The 12,390-nt window shown below is 32.6% G+C and overlaps 1 long non-coding RNA gene across 1 annotated transcript; it reads right to left on the bottom strand.

Moving 5' to 3' along the window:
* Positions 1 to 212: 212 nt before the first annotated feature.
* LOC150102663 (uncharacterized) lies at positions 213 to 12,185 on the bottom strand. Its single transcript, XR_016548940.1, has 2 exons — positions 12,096 to 12,185; positions 213 to 2,196 (listed from the first exon to the last, which is right to left on the bottom strand). It is a non-coding gene; the product is annotated as an uncharacterized LOC150102663 (long non-coding RNA).
* Positions 12,186 to 12,390: the final 205 nt, after the last annotated feature.

The following is a 12,390-nucleotide window of genomic DNA, read 5'->3' as shown; positions in this document are numbered from 1 at the left end:
CTTGTATATCGAGTAACAGATGTGGGTAATATTATCGATGGAAGCCATCACGAATGTGTTAATGCTCTTGTTTCCGTAATATGGTTGCCAGTAATAATAAAGGCTCACGAGAGACAGGCAAATACTTTTTTTTTTGGGGATTTCTGCAAAATCACCTGACAGGTTGTCCATGCCAAGTTGATAATTAAGCTGAAAAAATAGAAGCTTGGATATCAGTTGGTTGGTTTGCGATTTATTGAAAGTAAAGGTCGTGCTGTGCCAATAAGAAATAAATAGCTATATTTGAACATAACACATTATTTACTTTAATAAATTTAGTTTAATCCTTTATCCAAGTGTAAGCAAACAAAGTTTGCGCCTGAAGTATCTTCAACACTGAGGCAACGCTAGTAAAGGTGGACTAAGCTCTCTCATCACTACTTGTCTCGGTATCTCCCATAATGCAAAGCACATCTCCTTGCAGATATGTATAATGCTATGCATTAAGGGAAGGGCCACTACCCAGACTGGTTTCAACCTTTATTGAGGTCTCGTCAGTGGTAGCCAGACCCAGAAGTGGTGATACTAAGGCAGAAGCAATGGAGAAGTCATATTTACTTATAAGAGATGTCAATAGCTTGGTCCACCTTTACTAGAGTTGCCTCAGTCCTGAAGATACTTCAGGTGCAAACTTTATCCAAGTGTAAGCAAACTTTGTTTGCTTACACGCGGATAAAGGATTAAACTAAATTTCTTATAGTCTAACCAAGTGGAAAATAAACTTCCAACATTATTTACATATAAATTGCATTTATGAAAAAATTTGTTTGTATGAATTCTTTGTAAAAAGTTAAAGACTTCATGCCATTTACGTGAGTCTCATAAGAACTATCTGAGTGTAGCTCAGCCAGATTAATAAAAACTGCATTCCTTTAGTGAATGAAGTCCTAGCACCCACATCAGGACATGGCAAATGGTAACGAGTGTTACATTGTTCATACAAAAGGTATACATCATACATCAGCCATCAAAAGAATCTGTAAAATGATCGTGATCTAAGCAGTAAGAAGCACTACTCTTCCTTATATGTAAACTAGACTGGCAGTGCTTAATTTCAGGCTTAATCACTTATTTGATAATGCTTCCTGCTAAGATGACTTCCATGAACTAAATAACTTTGTTCTTGTTAATTTTTATGTATGATTGTGCTGGATACCCTGCCAGGTCAGCTCTTACTTTCTCCACATACTGTTTATCTCTTCCTTATGCAGACTACAGACAGTCTGTATAGGGAAGTTTTTAATGAAACTTGTGACATAATAAAGATTATTAGAAAAATTTAGGCGCAAGAATTAAAACTGAAACTAACGGGCCATCCTCAGTGTACAACAAAATTCACAAGGTGGAGCATGATTTTGTTCATATTTGCACCACCTTTATTCATGCTCCAACTTGTGAATTTGCTTATGCACTGATGATAGCCTGTTAGTTTCAGGAGGAATATTTTCTGTAATAAATTATTATTATTAATTCTTGTACTTACAGGGAACAGACATGTGTTTGATTTTTAACTGAATGAGTTTTTTTTTTTTTTTATAAAAACTCATTTGGTTAAAATGGACATTTCTGGTGCAGTTTCTTTAATGTGTACAAGCACAAGCTGGATGGCATATTTACTATATTCACATGGAATTTCACCGGACAATACAGTAAGGAAAAAGTAGTACAACAAACAGAGGTTCTCATATCTCAAACCATCAATGTAGATGGGTAAGAAATCAGAATATTCTGCAATGTGTGTTAAAAAGCAGCAGATAGTTTATGATAGGATAAGCAACTCCTTTAACTGGCACAACAAGATATTGCATGACAGAATATAAAACTACTATGGTAGAATAATCTCTTTCATGTGCATACCAAATGGACAAACAGCAACCTCGTGTAATACTGAATTTCCCTACATTGGGTAAAATATAAGTCCATGTGGATGCTTAAGCAGACTTTACTTTCACCACACAGTTAAATGAAGTTTGTCCAGGCAATAGAGCAAGTTCATTTGTTTCAACATAAAGACTATCGATGTTGGAAATACATAAGTAGCTATTTTTATACCTTTATGATGGATAAGATCCAACTATTGCAGGGATGCTCTTCTTTGCAGAAGCATAGATTCAATAACTCTCAGGTTAGGATAATGTGCTTCCCACTTGGAAGATTCTGTTCAAGAGAAAGTGTTAATAATTGGTGGATTTTTATATAGATAGAGTATATTCATAGATATTATCTTATATTTAATCCTACCATAGAGAATGATCTCTGTTTCTAACAATTATTTTTTTTTATTTCCGAAATACATAAGTAGCTATTTTTATACCTTTATGTTATGAAGCATAGATTCAATAACTCTCAGGTTAGGATAATGTGCTTCCCACTTGGACTTGGAAGATTCTGTTCAAGAGAAAGTGTTAATAATTGGTGGATTTTTATATAGATAGAGTATATTCATAGATATTATCTTATATTTAATCCTACCATAGAGAATGATCTCTGTTTCTAACAATTATTATTTTTTATTTCCGAGTGTACCTATATTTTATTATGTGCACAAAGGTTCACTCCAATTGGTGCAATGATCTTAACTCTTTCTTTCAGAATCCAATTAATTACTGACTCAAGACCAAATACAAAATAAACACATTTAATAAAACTAAAACAATATATATATACACTTCAAACAATATTACATAACTATAACTACAAATTATTTGGATCCAAGGCCTTTTAAAAATAAACTTACACTTAAGACTAAACACTTTGTTTTCAAAATGACAAAATGTTCATAGCCAGTTTTTCTCTCTCTGTTAAGGCTCTTTTCAGAAGATATATGGCTCTATTCTTCATTTTACAGGATCCTTTTTCATCACTCATGTAGCACACATAAAAATCTTCCTGACTTAATTCTGTCTCTTTTTAGTAGAAATAATAGTCAGATCAGGCGTCCTTAATACTGATGAAACTTCTTAATCAACATTTTCTCAAACATTCACTTTAGAACGTAAATAGCAAATTCTTCTTTTATTCACTATACTTAATGACAGTCTTAACTTTTCCACTTTAAAAAAACTTACAGTTCTACGATTTCCTTTTGGAATCTACTAATAAATCCTCCAATTAGCGTTTCCTCCAATAATCCTTTTAAAACATCTATAGCAATATTTCCCTTTTATTTATCAATACTTATTCCACTTTGAAACTTAATAGTTCCACGATTCCTTTTTCGGAATATACTATTAATTTTCTTCCGACTGTCACAAAACGTAAGTTCCTCTGAACCTAAAAAATCTGCCGGCCTGTATTCTAAATTCCTTCCGAACGCTATCTTGTTTACAGCCGTTACTCAGATACCGAACGCTCTCTTATCAGCTGTCAATCACTCCATAAAACTTCTCCGCGAGCATGCACACTCCGCGAAATTCAGAAACTAAGTACTGTAATAAAATGGCTGACACGTTGTATCCGTTAGCGACAAGAGAATGTCTTCATAAAACACAATCTTTGATAATTTTAAATTACAATAAAAATTATTTTAAGTAATACAAATATCAAATATGGTAAGTACATCAATTTTTAAACTGCTTTACATATCACTTTTAGCTAAACAATTTCCATAACGAGTACATTGCAACTGCCGACAACGCGTGTTATGAAAACAAAACTAATAAACATACTAACATAAACAATTCGTAAAAATATTCAGAATTTTAATTATGATTAATTTTACATCAGTTTCATCTTTCTCTGAAAAAAAAAATTTTTATTTGTAAAAATTTTTAAAAAAAAAATATTTAACCTATATCTAACAAAACTTTTAATGCTTGTTCTTAGATCTTAAAAAATAACGAGATTCCTGCTGATCATTATTTACACTTTCGGAATCACTAGTTTCAGAATCATCTGATGCTAGAGATAATTCTGAATTTTCTTCTTCCAATTTACTATACTTACAAATTTCATTTCTATACCTTTCAAATATTTCATTTCAACTACTTGAATCATGCTCTAAATCTACAGAATCATCACTATCAGAATCAAATTCTACAGGTTTCTGAGATTCTACAAGTTTCTGGGATTCTTTATCCTTACTAACTAAATTAGAAGTATTCTCACATTCTTCTGGCTGATTTAACTCCATATTAACTAACCTATGATATTCTGCTACTATTTCATCCATGTTAGAGTCAATTTGTCTATCATCACTCTTACATTGTACTTTATCTGAATTATGTACCCTGATATTTCTAAAATTTCCTGCATTAGGTTTTGTTTTACCCAAATTAAATTTTCTCCTTTGCTGTGTATTTGAATTAGGAGCTTTAAAACTATTCCCTTTTTTACTATTTGATTGTGAATGAGATGCACAATTAGTACTAGGAAAACAACGTTCATCTTTCAATATTTTATTCATATTGTCTCCTAATGTAACTAAATTTCTATTCCCTAAAAAGTACCTTTTTAACCTATCAGAGTGTACATTTAAAATTTTACTAGGATTTTTGACATCTTGAATCCTAAAATTCACAGGAGAAAATTTGTCTAAAATTCTATATGGACCTAAAGCTTTCCTTCCTAATTTCCCAACTCTTTTTATACTAGATTTATCATCTAACAATATTAAATCACCTGGTACAAATGACATACTTTCTAAAACGATTTATATACTGCCTAGTTTTCTGAGAACTTAATCTACTTATTTCACCTACTAATCTGTGAGTAGTGGAAAATTTATCTACTACTGTTTCCAGATACTCATTTATTTCATTGTATCCTGTATTAGGAATGACCGAAACAAGTTCATTAGGAAAGATTGGATCAAAACCATATAAAGCAAAAGATGGTTTTTTCCTTGATAGCAGAATGAAAAGCAGATCTACATGCAAATAATGCCTGAGAAAGATATGTGTCCCAATCATTCATTTTAGTGTTTGCCAGATTGGAAAGTATTTGCTTTATATTTTTATTCAGCCTTTCACACATACCATTACACTGTGGGTGGTAAGGTGTTGTAAAAATCTTCCTAATGTTGAGTAATTTACATAACTGTAACAATAGTTCAGATGTGAAATTTGCTCCTTGATCTGAAAGTAAGGTCTGAGGAGTTCCATATCTACAAATTATCATATTCAAAAACTTTCTTGCAATAGTCTTTGCAGTTTGATCCTTCATCGACACTGCTTCTGGAAATCTAGTTAGCATGTCTATGACTACTAGAATATACCTATTGCCCTTTTTAGTAATTGGCAGTATACCTACTACATCAATAGCAACAGCCTGAAAAGGTCTAGTTGGAATTGGTTGTAATGGAGCTTTTCCTCTAAAAGGAGATCTTATTTGGCACTTATGAAGAGTGACATACTCACATATGTCAAATCCATACCTATCCAGATGTAACGATCCTTTATTCTTTCCCAAGTTCTAGAAAATCCTTGGTGTCCTGCCAAGTCTGAATCATGGAAAGTATACATGATCCAAGGAATCATTTGAGTTGGTGCCAATATTTTCACTTTCAACCTTCCATCTTCCATTTGTCTAGATAAGAGTAATCCATCTTTATCTAAAAATAAGTTTTCCAGGTTTAAAAATGTATCCAGTTGAGTTTCACCCTTCAACACTGCTTCATAAATAATTTTAAGTATGGGATCATCTTTCTGAGCTTGGACAATCTTATCTTTTTCCCAAATTTGTGAACTAGGTTCCTTATTCTTTAGAGTCTCAATATTGAACACTTGATCATTATCATTAGTATCTTGAAAAACTTCAGGAGACTGCTCTAATTTTTCTTTGTCACCTGATTTCCTGTCTAAACGGCATTCTAGTCCACACAATGACACTGTATTATCAACAAAATTACATGCAAAACCATGACGTATCAGAAAATCAATTCCAAATATTACTTGTACATTAGGATTTGATGATTCTAGAAGAACTATTAATGAATGACAAACTTTCAATGGAAAACAAGGAATTGAAATAAAAACATTTATTTGCTTATCAGCTAAAATTTCTGATTCAAATATACCCTTTAATTTAATTGGACAACTTAAAACTGAAATATCATTTGGAATTAGAGATTTAATTTTGTTAAACAAGCTATAAGAAATGAGTGAGATATGTGCACCTGTGTCAAGTAAGATTTCACAAGGCACATCTTCAATAAATCCTTGCAAAACTGTCAAAGGATTTCCTCCATTAGCATAAGGAGCTAATGATACATCAAACTCTCTTGTAGGGATGAAGCTGTCTTTAGCTTTACCCATGTCTAATGAGTAGTTTGACATTTCTGTCCTTGCCAGTATGATATTGGAATAATAACTATTTCCAGATTTACTTTTATCCTCAGATTTCTTATGTTGAAAACAAGTTTTATCCCTAACATAACAGTCTTTAACAAAATGACCAGGTTTATTACATCTAAAGCATTTTGGAATATATCTCCTATGAGAAGCTTTATTCCTGCCAATACCATTAGATTTACAAAAGAAAGATTGATTATCTGTAGTATTCTTGGATATTGTTAAATCAGATATCATCTTAAACAGAAGTTCCTGACCTTGTACTATTGGTCTCTGTTGTCTTTCTATTTCTTCACTAAGAAATGTTTTTAGTTCCTCTAATTTTTCCAAATCATGTAATTGTACTTTGGAATCAGATTCTGGAACATTTTATGTTAGATTTACAGAAATTTCCTTAGACTGTTTCTTTTTATTTGCACCTTTTAATTTATGAAACTTTCCTTCTCTCATTTTATCTGCAGTCACAATGCTAGGAGAATGAGTTTCATTAGACTGAAAAGAGTTCACTTGTTTATTGTTTGAGGAATGAAATATATCTCTAAGTCTCTCTTCCTTTTCTTTAACAAGTTCAAAACACTGTTCAAGATTTTTAACCTTTTTCTTGTTATGCTGTTTCTTTCAAATTATCTTTAAGGCCAAGCCTAAATTGATTAAACAGCAACCATTCTAAAGAGGATTTCTCTTCAGATGAAACATTAAATTCATGAGCAATGCTCCAAAGTCTGTGATAGTATTCTGAAACAGACTCCCTATTACCTTGAATGCACTGTTGAATTTTCCAAATGTTAGGCCCTAATTCTCTTACACTTGAAAATTCTGATATTAGCAAACTTTTAAAAGTTGCATAACTGTCAGTGTCTCTTAGTAAAGGAGATGTGTTTAAAAATGTTTTGGCTTTGCCCAACAATTTATTCTGAAGTATAATTAATAAATGAAAATCTGACCATTTTCCCAAATCTCTAATTTTTTTTGCATACTTAAAAAATGTTTCTATGCTTTCACTACTATCACCTGAGAAAGAAGGTATTACTAAAGTTGGATTAATTAACCTAAAAAATTCCTCATCTTTAACTAAAGGAACTTCACTACTAATATTGCTATCTTCTGTAGCCATTTTACTTGAGTCAAGATTTACTTTCTGGATTCTAAAAATAAAGTTAAGTCATAACCAATCCTGTAGTCGACTGCGCCATTGTTAATAATTGGTGGATTTTTATATAGATAGTATCTTATATTTAATCCTACCATAGAGAATGATCTCTGTTTCTAACAATTATTTTTTTTTATTTCCGAGTGTACCTATATTTTATTATGTGCACAAGGGTTCACTCCAATTGGTGCAATGATCTTAACTCTTTCTTTCAGAATCCAATTAATCACTATTAATTAAATTAACACAATTAATTAAACAATTTCCATAACGAGTACATCGTAAGTGCCGACAATGCGTGTTATGAAAACAAAACTTATAAACATACTAACATAAAAAATTCGTAAAAATATTCAGAATTTTAATTATGATTAATTTTACAAAAGATTTTAATAAAAACAGAAAGATTCTATTGTAGAATAATCTCTTTCATGTGCATACCAAATGGACAAACAGCAATCTGATGTAATACAGAATTTCCCTACAGTGGGTAAAATATAAGTCCATGTGGATGCTTAAGCAGACTTTACTTTTAACACACAGTTAAGTGACTTGGACGATTCTGTTAGAGAGAAAGTTCTTAATAAAAAACAGAAAGATGCTCCCGAGACCTTTTAAGATACTAGTCTTTAATATATCATACCTTCAATTGAGAAACTCCTCCTTGGTACATATTCTGTTGTATGAAAAGAGAAGGAAATGTAAAGAAGATGGGGGAGATGTTTTATCATCTCAAACCTGTTTGCTGGCGAGCACGTATGCTATCCACTTGGCCAAGTGGTTAGTGTACCAGCTCTCTAACCAACAACTTGTGGGTTCGAATCTATGGATTTTTGTGTTTGTCTTTAGATGGGAGATGAATTTCATCACCTGGTGTGAGACCACCTTCTTGTCTGTTGGAGGTCCGAAATGCCTTGAAAAAGTTCCATGTTTGGTCTCTAGAGCATGGTATCTGGACTATGAAAATTAATAAATTAAAAAATATATACAATTGATAAAAATAGAAGAGAAAAAAAAACCTTAACCCATCTATGGTACAAAATGTACTACAGATTTGCAAATAATCTTTCATGGCTAAGAACGACAAACTCAAGGAAGAGGTTGTGGATTTATCTTTACCTAACCTGTGTTTATCAACAGATTTTGAGAAATATGGATGGTCAGTATTCACCTCTGGGAAAATACATCATCCGATAAATCAGCCAGTCCTTATGTTTAATATACATTAAGTGGATACAGAAATATGCATTTTTTTCTGCATGTGTGTGTGTGTGAGTGGGGGGTTCTGGTGGTTTTTCTTTCAGTATGTTCTTGTTGTAATATTCTTGACAAGTAGGTTCTTAATTCAGTAGGATCATTTTACGAGTTGTTGCAGGAGTGAGACTGTGATGAATGCACTCCGAAGAGAAGTAATTCATGATCATAAAGTTCACGCATGCTAAAAAGTATTAGACGGTGAGATGTGTCTGCACTGCTTTTGATATTATTTTAACTGCTACATTCTCAGTATAGGAGGATTTCAGAACAGGTGTTGTCATGACCAGCTTCCTCAAAGCATCCTGTTAGCAAGTAATGTTTTGTTCTGTTTTTATCTGTTGTATTTCTTTTTCATCATTCCACCACTGGCACAGGAATATATTCTCTCTCCTCCGCATGCCGGCTAAACTCTACAACCCACATACCTTCAATCTATCGTCTAGGAAACATTCTCTCATCTCATTCTCTACACTCAAGCTTCTCATTTCACAATAAGGATGAAACACCATGATGAATTGCTTACTGAATATTGTGAATATGTCCTCTACAGCAGTTACCAACTCACCACATCCATTAACATCATCTTGCCATAATCATTCTTCTTTTTACTTGCCAGATATTAAAAAAAACTCACTAGTTTTTTTCTTGGCTTGATTTGATAATTTCTGCTTATATTACACTTTTGCTGTCCTCACTACTTTTCAGTGAATTTACTTATTTTAAGTCCCTATATAGAACATGTGATGGGCTGGAGCAGCTGGCTTGTGTGTTCTGATTTTACTGATCTGTACTGTCACATGCTGCATTAGAATTGCATGTACAGGAGAAGTACTTATCCTCAAAGTAATTCTGTTCTGTATTGTGCAATATTTTCATTTGTCAAGTGATTAGTGAAAGAAAAGTTATTCAATGTGCACAAATTTGAATAACTTCACAATGGGGAAGAAAGAAGTGGTAGATGCTGACCTATAAGTAACATCATTGGAACATTGAGAAGATACTGATGGTGATGGACGTAGATGGCACTGATGATGGTTGTGTGTAGTAGGAGAATTAAGTAGTAGGGGAGATGGTTAGATGTGTGTGCAGGGGAGTGAGGTGAGTGCCCTCCAGCAACGAGTCCTTGGAGGTGTCACGTAATAATAATATTACAGAGAATCTAAAGACGAACCCCTTCCCCTTTACTTGATTTCTTAGGCTGCATAAATTCTCATGTGACATAATCATAATGGAATGGGCATCTCATTTATATGCACTGAAAAGTGCTTGGCATTCAATTATTTTACCATTTTGAACATTTAAAGCAACTTTGCAAAAATATATATATATTTATATATTTAACCTTATGTAGTTTTGGCTTATTTTAATCATTATACATTTTAATTCATTGTGTTGTTTCAGGAAACTGACAACATAGAGTAGATAATAACTGAAATATTTTAATTATTACCTCCTATATTTTGCCAAAGTTAAACTGGCATCTTCAGGGATGAATACACTAGTATCAACTGTGCACACAGGCACACTTCAGTAACAAAAATGGAATAGGAGAGAGAGTTCTTGGCTATTGGGATGAAAGTTGCTGATAGTGTTTCCCATATGAGATGCAGTCTGATACCACCATATTTGTCGTATCAAACTGCCTTTCATACAAGAAACATTCTATATGATAAATCTTATAGAATGTTTCTGGTAAGTAAATCAGTGCCTAAACAGCATGGAGAATATAAGAAAGAGGACAGAAATTAAAGATCATGATTGCTGAAAAATGTTTTCGAGACTACTCAAAAATGGAGAAAAAGAGTAAAAGATATTAAAAAAAAAACAGTGAAGATAGATCTTGATAATTACTTTGAACAATTATTACATAAAAAAAACAGTGATAGAAATATCTAGGAAGGATACAATCTTGAATATATTTCAATACTGGAGATAAAATAAAACTATTCTATTAGAGACCCGAGATGTGGAAAGGCAGCAGATATAGATGATACTCAACCCAAAATGTATAAATATTCTTCTTTCACAGAAAATATCCAGATTTCATTGCAGCAAGTAAATTTTCATTTTAGGCCATCCTTTCTGACTTTTGGACTCCAGTTTCTTATTATTTTCAGTCTTCATTTAAGTGACAAATAGTTATCAACTTGCATAGTGAATGATTTAATGGATTTTGCATGATTTTATAAAATAACTTCAATTATTTTAATGATACACTCCATATTTCAAATATTATATTGTAGCTATCTTCAGGAAAATATAACATTATTATTATCATGTGACACCTCCAAGGAGTTCAAAGACTCATCGAGGGAGGGCAACTACTTTACAATTCTCCACTACTCAATCCACCAACTACAGCAAACCACATCATCTACACCAACGCCGTCTACTACTGCTGCCTACCACCATCACCAGTATTTCCAAAGACAATCACAAACATCCATGCCCACGGCAGGATTCAAACCCACAGCCTTTTGGCTAGAGAGAGGATATGCTAACTGCTTAGCCAACCAGGCTGGCAAAAAGAAAGGGCCCACCTGGGACATTAAACTAGCATATAAAGTAAAGCTTAATTTACACACTTAGCCTGCATACAGTGTTTTAAAACAAAATACATAAAATTTTAAGGTTGTAAGGAAAATGAAAAAAAAAAAGTAAAAATTTTCTGGATCTGTTGTTTTTAACTTTAAGAAAGCGTGAGTCCTGATTTAATTAAATCAATATGATAAAAATCACTTCACACGGTGAGCCTATAATTCTGCAATATTACTATATACAGTCAGTGGTGAGTCTAGAGTCTATTTGTGGAGTAAGGTGATTAATTATCTTTGGGTCTCATACTTCAAATGGCAAAGAAGTTCTGATACGCAGATTATGTAACATAAATTCCACTGTAAAATATGCATCTGATTGTAAGAGGAATCTGAAGATAGAGAAAACTGTTGCATATAAGTGAATGCTGTTCCTCCACTTTTCTTTATACTGGTGTAACTTTCAGTAGAGTTTTCTGCGCATTCCCAAGGGTGAATGCCCGTGGCATACGTATATATTTACTCTTTTGGTAGCCAGTAAAACACACTAACAAACGCGTTTTATTATCACAAGGAAATTATTGTTCTATTTTAGTACAATTAATACCGTATGTTTTATTCTATACGTGAGTGAGATCAATGATATAAACAAATAATTCTACAAATAACTTATTACACTATATGTGAAAATTTTGATACATTGCGTTATCATTTGCCATGATTCTCGACAAACGGTTATTTCTTCTTTTTTTTTAAATCAAAAAATATGTCTAAATAAAGCAGCTCAGTGTTACTTAAACGCGTTGTGTATTTAAACTTACTTACCTTCACTTAATACCGGTAATGGTGTAAAATACTTATCGAAATTTATGAACAGAAATTACGTTCATATAAACCAACTATCAAGTACCGTTCAATTTCTAATAACTAAGAATTATACATCACATGATTCCAACTAACGTTCCGTCGAGGCTACATTTCCCAGCATGCTGTTAAATGTGTGGATATCCATCTTCTATAGGACTATTTCATGTTTCTGAGGTGTTTCGGTATCACTTCGCCAAAATTTGTATTTTACTGTACGTTTTGAAACGTGACAGATGTTTTCATTTGATCAATT

This window comes from Typopeltis vanoorti, chromosome 10 (genome assembly GCF_054136105.1).
Source record: "Typopeltis vanoorti isolate ZY-2024b chromosome 10, IOZ_Tvanoo_1.0, whole genome shotgun sequence".
Lineage (NCBI taxonomy): Eukaryota > Metazoa > Arthropoda > Arachnida > Uropygi > Thelyphonidae > Typopeltis > Typopeltis vanoorti.
This window is presented reverse-complemented; position numbering and strand designations above follow the sequence as displayed.